We start from the raw sequence: 9,341 nt of genomic DNA, 5'->3' as shown, positions 1-9,341 counted from the left end.
TCTGAGTGTTTTATGTGCTGCAAAACAGGAACCTGCTGTAAAACAGCAATTATGCTGAGTCAGGCTTGATTTTTAGTAATCTTTTCCTGTTGAATCAATAAATCAAATAAAATCAAATCAATTATTGGCGTGTGAATGCAACATTAGAAGATGTGCATCTCTAAATCATGGCCTTCTGCGGCACACACAACAAATAGATTTGTTAAAGGACTGACACAAACAGACAGCTTCACCAGCTGTCAAGCAAGAGTTGGTCTCAATAGAAGTCTCCTTTCTGACTCCCGGTTCAATCCTTCCAACTCGTATTCCTTTCAGTCGTTATTGCTTTAATACACCTCACTGCCTTCGAGCTGTCGTTCTCTTTTCTCTCATTTCGGCTTCATGGACACACTGAAGCGTGCACACCGCTCACCTTTTCCCTCCTTCCATCTGCCTCAGTCTATTTCACAGTCTCTTCTTTGAAAGTCTCTCTCCTGCTTTCTTTCGCACGAGATCAACCAGCGGAACAAGAGAAGCTGAATTGGACACCGAGCACCTGTTTACAGTTTATCTGCACCGGAGAGGACCGGACTCATTTTCTGTTCACGAATGACGATGGTGATGACAGTCCAAGTCTTTAAATGTGTGTTGTTGTTGTTGTTTTTACAAAGTGTCTTTTATGCAGCTGCTTGGACAAGTTTGTTTATTTGTTTATGACAGACTGAAGGACAAACAACTTCCTTATATTGTTGACTTTGGAGATTTGACTTTCCTTGATCTTGTGTGGTTATTTCTTTATTTATTGTGGACAGATGATTTGGACTTGGAGGTGAATTGTTTATACAAATTAGATAAAACTGAAAAACACGGTGATTTACTGATTTTTGCTGTAGAGCTAGGATTTTTTTTTCTCATTCCAGACAATCAAAATTGACCTTTATGTTTTGCTGTCAGAAAAGAAACAAGATCACAAAACTTGAATCTCACAAAAAATATGGTGACTTTAAATAGGAGGGAAGAATAATGGGCAAAACATATCTAATCTGAGTCATACAGAGAAATAGAAGTAAAGGCATGTTTTGCTGAAAAATGATCACTTAAATTTGTGACAGATTTCAGACGTTATTGGCACAAAATATTAATGTTAGTAATTGATACTCTAAGAGTTTCATTGAAATCCATCCACTGGTTAATGAAATATTTTGCTAAAAGACAAATGGCAGTTACATTATCACCGGTCTTCCAAATCAGCAGGTCATATTAAGACAGCAGGCAAGAATATAGTGTTGTGTGAAGAACTAAAATCCCCCAAACTTCTCTGGTCAGCAGAATAACTTGGTTATTTTAAGTTTTTATATAAACATATGTTTAGTGAATGGTTTATATTACAGAAATATCTTGTTTAAAAAAGCAAAACATTACGGTTAAATGGTAAGAGTTTTTGTCTTGTGTTTTACACATTTTATGGCACTTCCACACAAGCAGTGCAGTCCATAAACAGGCTATAAGTGTCAATCAAACAGGACTGATAAAAAAGGCAGTCAGTGAATGAAAAACTGCACTGTCAAGGTAAAACAGATTTACTGTCAGGTAAAGCCTCATAAATTTATTTTACTATCAAAGTAGTAAAAGAAGTTCATGAGATGTTAAATTGGAATTAGTTGGAGTTTTTCAACTTTTTTCTGAGTAAAAAGACGAGGTCTAAACTTATCATAGGGTTACATCTCTATTGATCCTATATGACTTGAAGCAGTTTGAATAAAATCATGCTCACCTTCATGTTGCTGTTTATAAAGATTCAATATATGACCTTAGAAAATGGTTGATATTGGAATAAAATGAGAATCACAGCTTAAAGCAAACAGGGCTAAAAAAAACAGATTATAGATATTTTGTTTTTCAGAACAAAAGCAACTGATGTTTATCTTCTCTTGTCCTTTTCTTTGGGAGAACTTTTAGCTGTAAGACATGGTTCAAACCGAAGGTTTACATCATCTGAACTCCTGTTTCCCCACTTAACCATACCTTTACATTTTACAAGTTTCCACACGGGTACGGCAAGCTATATGTGTATTTATTCCATGTCCTGCATATAAGCCTCTTAAACGATTACATTGTAGCTGCACATTTGGCTGCACTAATTCAAGACTTTAATGCACTAGTTTCACAAACACTCTAACAACCATTTCACCAAAGAGCAGGCTGGTGCTTAACTAGTTTAACTCACAATCCAAAAAAAATGTTTAAAAAAATTATAAAAATGAAAAAACTGGACTGGTGTGGTAAAAACCCAACAAGTTTGGACTTTTTGCACAACTAGTGCAGCACTTTGGCCAACTAGTATGACTTCTATTCTACTATGACTTCTTCACCACAAAAAGTGTTACTCCTTAAAATGTTTGTGAAGTTCTTGTATCAATATGTTGGACTAATGCAGCCCAATAAGCAACTGAAGTGTAGTTGGTTAGACAGATGCTATAGTCACAGCTTACAGTATCATAGTGATGGTGAGAGTGGTGGTGGTATATTTAATATTTCCATTGGTGGACACGGCTAACTAGAAAGTTAGTTTCGCTAACTAATAATCTGCTAACTAAAAATATAGCTTTGCTAATGTTAAATTGCTAAACAGGTAAAAAAAAAACAGTGAAGCAAATGCTAAACACCAAAACATTTTTAAAAATAGCAGACGCTAACTAAAGCAGCTAATTGCTAACAGCTAAGATGACTGTCACTTAGTCTGCATGGCACATCTTTGGCTGTGTCTCAATTCAGGGGCTGGGTCCTCATGAGTGCGCATTTGACGGCCACACACGTCACTGCCCCACACGGAGGAGTACTGTCCCAATTCGAAGGCTCCTCATCATGCAGTCAAGGAATGCGGCCGACAAACTCTCGAAATCCGAGGATGCACCTGTGTATCCTCACCGGCCGAGAAAATCCCAGGATTCAATGCGCAGGCAGCAAAATAAACAGAGAAATGAAGACGGTGGAGTTTTTATTTTTTTAAAGAGTCGGCGGAGTTTGGAAATTCATCATGAACTGAAGAATTTCTTTTTAAAAGCAAGTTAATTAGCTGATGAAATTTATGCTGCAATAAGATGTTGAATAAAAAAATGCAACTACAAGTTACGAGAATATAATCATAGCATTACAAGATTAAAGTCATAATATTGTAAGAATAAAATTGTAATTTTATGAAATTAGTAATATTATGAGAAAAAAGTCATAATATTCTCGCCTTTACATGAAAAAACATGCAGTTATCACTGCATTAAAATGAGGAATGTTGAGCAACTTGTCAAGTTGTTCTTTAGTATTGTTTAAAAATAAATAGTTAATATTTTAGCACATTCACATCAAACTGTCAGTAGCAGGACTTGGATATTATGCAAATGACTATAAACTGAATCTGTATTGTAATTAATAGATGCATTGACAGATTCATCATGTAGTTAATTTGGATAAAAGCATATTAATCTGATCCAAGTCATCATGGACTACTTTATAAACACAGACACACGGCTGTACAAGCAGGTGTGAGGAAAATAAGGAGGAAATGAGGAACAGAAAATGGACACTTTGTGTAAGATTATGACTATTTTTCTTGTAATATTGTGACTTTACTGTTGTAAAAATAGTAAAAGAAAATCTGGTTGTGTGGCCCAAATACTCCGTCGTAGGTACTGGAGCTAAACACAAATTATAAAAAAAAATTTATTATTTGTTTATGTGTAACGTTTTAACTGTGAAGTTATTCTAGTAAAAATATGTGTAAATACGCATCCCAACACATTTTATGTCTGATATGAAACTGATCACTACGGTAACGGGAGCACATGGCCATGCAAACTCACGTAAAGCCGTCGTCAGGCGAAGGGTAGACCGTTTCATTTCACAGCAGTTTTGTGCAGCCTACCCGGCCCAAGGAGGATGTGGCCCACGTGGCCCAGCCCACGAATTGAGATACCTGTGTCTCCTTGGAGCTGAAGACTGGTGGGACCGACACAAACCTGCTGATTTTAGTTTGTTAGTTAGCTGTTAGCAGACTTAAAGGGGACAAATGTAAAATCCACTTTTTTAGCTGCAGATTTTGTTGTGTACCTGGAGTCTTGAAGTGCAGAAAAGTTGCACTTACCTGCCCTTTCCCTCCTTGCCTTTGTTTTTAACTAAACTTTAAGCTAAAATGAGGCAGAACGAACATGCACGGTAGATCTGCATGTGGATCCTGCTCCTTTCTGTCTGTTGACCAATAGGAGAGGAGCCAGCCCAAGAAGGACCGCCCACCTTATTTGTATAATGAGGCAGAAATGCATCCATCCATTTTCTGTTCACGCTTCTTCCTTTTCAGGGTTGCGTGGGTCACTGGTGTCCATATCCAGCAGTCACAGTGCGAGGGGCGGGGTACACGCAAGTCCATCAAAGGGCCACACATAGAGACACACAACCATTCACTCTCTCACTCTCACCTAGGGACAATTTAGAGTTATCAGTTAACCTAACAGTCATGTTTTTGGTCTGTGGGAGGAAGCCGGAGTACCCAGAGAGAACCCACACATGCATGGAAAGAACATGCAAACTCTACCCAGAAAGGTCCCCAGACTGGGATTTGAACTGGTGACCTTCTTGCTGAGAGGCATCAGCTCTACCAACTGAGCCACCGTGCCGCCCAATGTAATGAAATGTAAAGCAACACATGGACATAAAAAACTTGAGAAAAAAATATTAAATAAGAGACACAGATGCCTCTACAAGTAAAAGAAAAAACAAAAATATGAATTTTAAAAAACCTTAAAATTTAAATTATGTGGTAAAATAAATAATTTATTGGAACTAAGCTGGAAAAATAAATATGAAGGTCAGTTAAATTATAAAACATGAGGTAAAGTTCTCGGTGCTTTTTAAGTGTAAGTTAAAGTGTAGTTTGTTGGGGGGGGGGTTAAGTGTAGGTCTCATTTGGTAGAGCTGATGCCTCTCAGCAAGAAGTTCGTTGGTTCAAATCCTGGCCTGGGGACCTTTCTGGGTAGAGTTTGCATGTTCTCTCCATGCATGCGTGGGTTCTCTCCGGGTACTCCGGCTTCCTCCCACAGACCAAAACCATGACTGTTAGGTTAACTGATAACTCTAAATTGTCCCTAGGTGTGAGTGAGAGAGTGAATGGTTGTTTGTCTCTATGTGTGGCCCTGTGATGGACTTGCGACCTGTCCAGGGTGTACCTCGCACTGGGGCTGCTGGATATGGGCACCAGTGACCCCCGTGACTCTGACAGGAATACGGTATAGATAATGGATGGATGGATTTTAAGTGTATTTATTTATTTATGGATTCATTTATATATTTCTGCTTTTATTTATAATTATGTCAGATTCAGCCCTCCACAATAAACACTTCTTTCAAGCTACAATGGACCGCTCTGGAAGCTGGAGAGGGACAGGGCACGAAGCACCTTGTTTGGATTTAAAGGAACAGCATCAGAACCTGCTTTGAGACACACTTGTACATGTAATGTTAAGGCTGACGACGGATCGGTTTTTTGAAGGGGTGTCCAAACCACACTGTGACTTTGAATTTAAGCTCAAGAACCAGAGGTTTCAGCTAAAAACTAGTGTCTCCCTACTAATTGGTGACGCAATTGCAAAAGTTTATGAATTTCAACCTTTTGTGACACAGGACGAGATGGGAGGTTTGTTTCTCAATGCCCCTGCCTCTAACAAAAACTTTTTGCAGTGGTTGAGTGGAACTGCATTGTGGCAACAACGGAACAGACAAACAGGCTGTTGTTTTTGTGGTTACAATAATCTGCAACATTTCAAAACCCAACAATCTTATAAAGTCAGTTCAATTCAAGAGCAGTTGTATGTACGTTAATTATCACCTGTTGGTTTTTTTTTTAAATAATATAAAACAAAATACGCCAGCAAAAGTGACCAAAAACAATTTAGGAATTGCTGCGGACTTGTGCATTTTCTTCTCTCGTGGCTGCTTTGCATTAAAAACCAACCTTTGTTCTCCGGTTTAATGCTTTTAATGTCAAGCAGAGCGAGCGTTGGAGGCAGTAAATTACAAGCAGAATGCAGAGAAGTAATCTAATTTATGGGTATATAATTAGATTATAAGGCGCTAGCGTTTTCTAGGAGTTTCTTCTGCTCCTGAATGTTGATCTGGATCAGAGAGGATCTACAGATCTAAGCAAACAAAAGGGATAAATGCAAATAAGAGCTGAGACATCTGGTCGGTAGCAACAAAACCCATGCATCATGTTTAACATTGTTAGACCTTCACAGATGTTTAAGTTGCACGACGGCACCCGCCATCACAGATGTCTGCTGTGAAACTGATGCCATATCGAGCTGGGTGCCGCCTCTCCCTCTAACCTGAAGGACGCAGCATCTACGACTCGAAAAAACAAATTTCAATTTCTGATGCATCAAGGCCACAGGGCACATTTCCATTTTTTTCACTCAGACCATCAAAAATAAGCCGAGGCCCTTTTGGAGGCAGACTTTTCTCTCAGTCTTGTTTTTCTTTCTTTGTGCAGAGAAGAGTTTTAACTTGTACTTGTTCGTTCACATTGGCTCTTTTTTTTAAATTGCTTCAGAGCTCATGCAGTGATTTTTTTCCACTGGAATCATGTCTGTTTTTGAAAATTACAGCCATTCAGAGTTGGTTGGCCGCTTTGTTCCCGCCATGCAGAGGTGTTTTTTTTAAAAGCTCTGCATAGATTAATGGCACTGTGGTCAGTGAAATCACAAGCGTCAGTCCATAGCATTTTTATTTGGCTCTGCACACATCCTTTCTCAAAATGGTGAACATCTCATCTTGACTTCTGAAAGATGGCTTTTTTAAAAAATTACACAAGATCTGTTCAAGTCTTTTTTATTGTTTGACACTTTTGGAGTGCTGGCTGTTTTTATTACCATGTATTTAGCTGCTTTGGGTCTACTTATGAACTTTATTTTGGTCTCTGCATGTTGTGTCTTGTTGGACTTCCCTGCTGGTCTGCACTCTGACATTATCTTCATCATTTTCCTCTTGGAACTGGTCAGGATTCAGTTTATGGGTATACCCACACAGCAAAATTTGTCTGGCCCACACAATGCACTAACATTCGGCCCAGATACTGCAAAGAATGATGTCCATTTAGTGGTCCAGATGTGATTTGCCAAAGGTGGTCCAGACACAGGCAAATACACCACATAAACCTAACCAAAGTGGGCCAGTTGGGGAATTTACAAATCTGGACCAAATAAACCAAACCACAACTGGGCCAGTTGTGGCATTGACAGATCTGGGTCCCATAAACCAAACCACAACTGGGCCAGTTGTGGCACTGACAGATTTGTGCCACCTATACTAATAATAATAATCATCATTTTATTTGAAAAGCGCCTTTCAGGACACCCAAGGACACTTAAAACAAAACTAAACCCGTTGGGCCAGTTGTGGCGTACATGGCATCTTAAAAAGAGTGCCATCATTGCCTGGCCCACATCTGGTTGACAAACCACTTGTTATGCCAGCAGTGCCAGCTTGACACCAGATCTGGCCCACAACTCTATGTGGGAGGACTGTACATTAAACTATCATTACTCAAAAATGTTGACTTCATGTTTTTGTTACATATACATATATCTGAGTGATTCATAATGTGAACTACAACATGAGCTGAGAACTACTTTTTCATAGCCCTGAAGGAAAGATTTGTCAATGACTAAACAGTGTAATTGGAAAAAATAAATCACTAGAGGAATCCATACTGTACAGCTCTTGATTAATAAAAAAAATCTAACGGTTAGAATGTTTAATATCAACACATTAATATTTGATTTGAGATGTAATCATGTTGTCAAATTAAATCAATATGATGCGCAAAGAAATGGTCGGGGAAGGACTTTGTATCCTGAGGAGGAGTTGGTCCTGGCAGTGGAGTCCCATAACAAGTGCCTCATGAACTGTGAACGCAGGGTTGTGTTTGCTATTGTGGCCCCCTGATCCCACCTTCCCACCGTTGTTAATGATAATGTCAGCAGTGACGGGTGTGTTTGCTGAGGATCTCTATACGCTTCGGTGTGTATCAGTTTGTGTGTGTGCGGGGGGAACAAATGAAGAGGGGTGACCCAGTGGCGTCCCTACTGGTCCGGAGCAGGGATAACACCCTCTGGAGGCAATGCTCATTAATCATCCCATTCAAAACGCACAAAACGCAATCCATCCTCCCATCTTCTCCTCCTCCTGCTCCTCCTTTCCCCCCATTGCTTCCTCTTTCTTCTCCACTCAGCAACACCAACACCCTGTAATGGGGTCAGTGCACCCATTTAACAGAGACAGACAGAGTAGAGGGAGAGGAAGAGGGGGGAGACAGGGGAAGGAGGCAGAGGGGGTGGCAAAAATGAAGTTAGATTAAATAAGAAGTAACAAAGGAGGAAGGACAGCGAGGGTGGAGGAAATAATAAAAAGAGGGGGAGGAAGGAGGGGGAGCTGGGGAGGAAATAATTACAGAGGGAGGTGAAGATGTAATAACATGAGGGAGAGTAAGAGAGACGGAAGAAGGGGGTTAACTTGCTGAGATCTAGGAAAAGTCTCCCCCCATACAACCACCTTTGTGGTTGAATGTGTGTGTGTGTGTGTGTGTGTGTGTGTGTGTGTGTGTGTGTGTGTGTGTGTGTGTGTGTGTTTACACTCAGACTCTTGCTGAGTGCCACCCTGCTGCTCCTCAAATTAAATTTCTGTCTCTGGAACTTCTTAATCTTCCCCTTCCCATCAGTTTTCCCTCACTTTGTCTTCTTCCCTGTCTGTTCCCTGCTCTCGTGTTGCTCTGCCTGTTTTCCATCAGAGTGATGCAGGTGTTCAGCTCCTCACTGTCACTCATCACCATGACGACCACATCTGACTGACACAAGACCCTAATTCCTCAGCAGGAGCTGAGTTTATATGAATGAACTCTGGTTCCTTCTGGCTCATATTTGAATAAAACCCTGTGTTTCTGAATAAAGCAGCTTAAATTCTGGTCATGCAAATATTAAATTAGAGACTAAACAATTGGTTAAGAAGCACATAATACAATATGAAACTGCACTAATAAGGAAAGTAGCTCTTTGAAATGGGAAAAATATTGTGAGTTCATTTTGTCAAAAAGCATGAATAGTCTGAACAGCTGTAATCTTTAGTTGATGAAATTCAGTCAGTTTCACTGTTAACTATATTACATCCTTTTATTCAAATCTAGAATATATTCTATTAATATTAAAACATTTATGTTTAAGTTAGTGCATTAAGCAAATTGTGTTTAAAATTCACCTTCTGGGGTTTAAGTTCACAAACATCTGAAATGACCATAACTGTGACCTTTAAATTAAATTAAA

The sequence above is a fragment of the Austrofundulus limnaeus genome, unplaced genomic scaffold (assembly GCF_001266775.1).
Source record: "Austrofundulus limnaeus strain Quisiro unplaced genomic scaffold, Austrofundulus_limnaeus-1.0 Scaffold1090, whole genome shotgun sequence".
In the NCBI taxonomy this organism is placed as follows: Eukaryota; Metazoa; Chordata; class Actinopteri; order Cyprinodontiformes; family Rivulidae; genus Austrofundulus; species Austrofundulus limnaeus.
Note: the sequence above shows the minus strand (reverse complement) of the source record.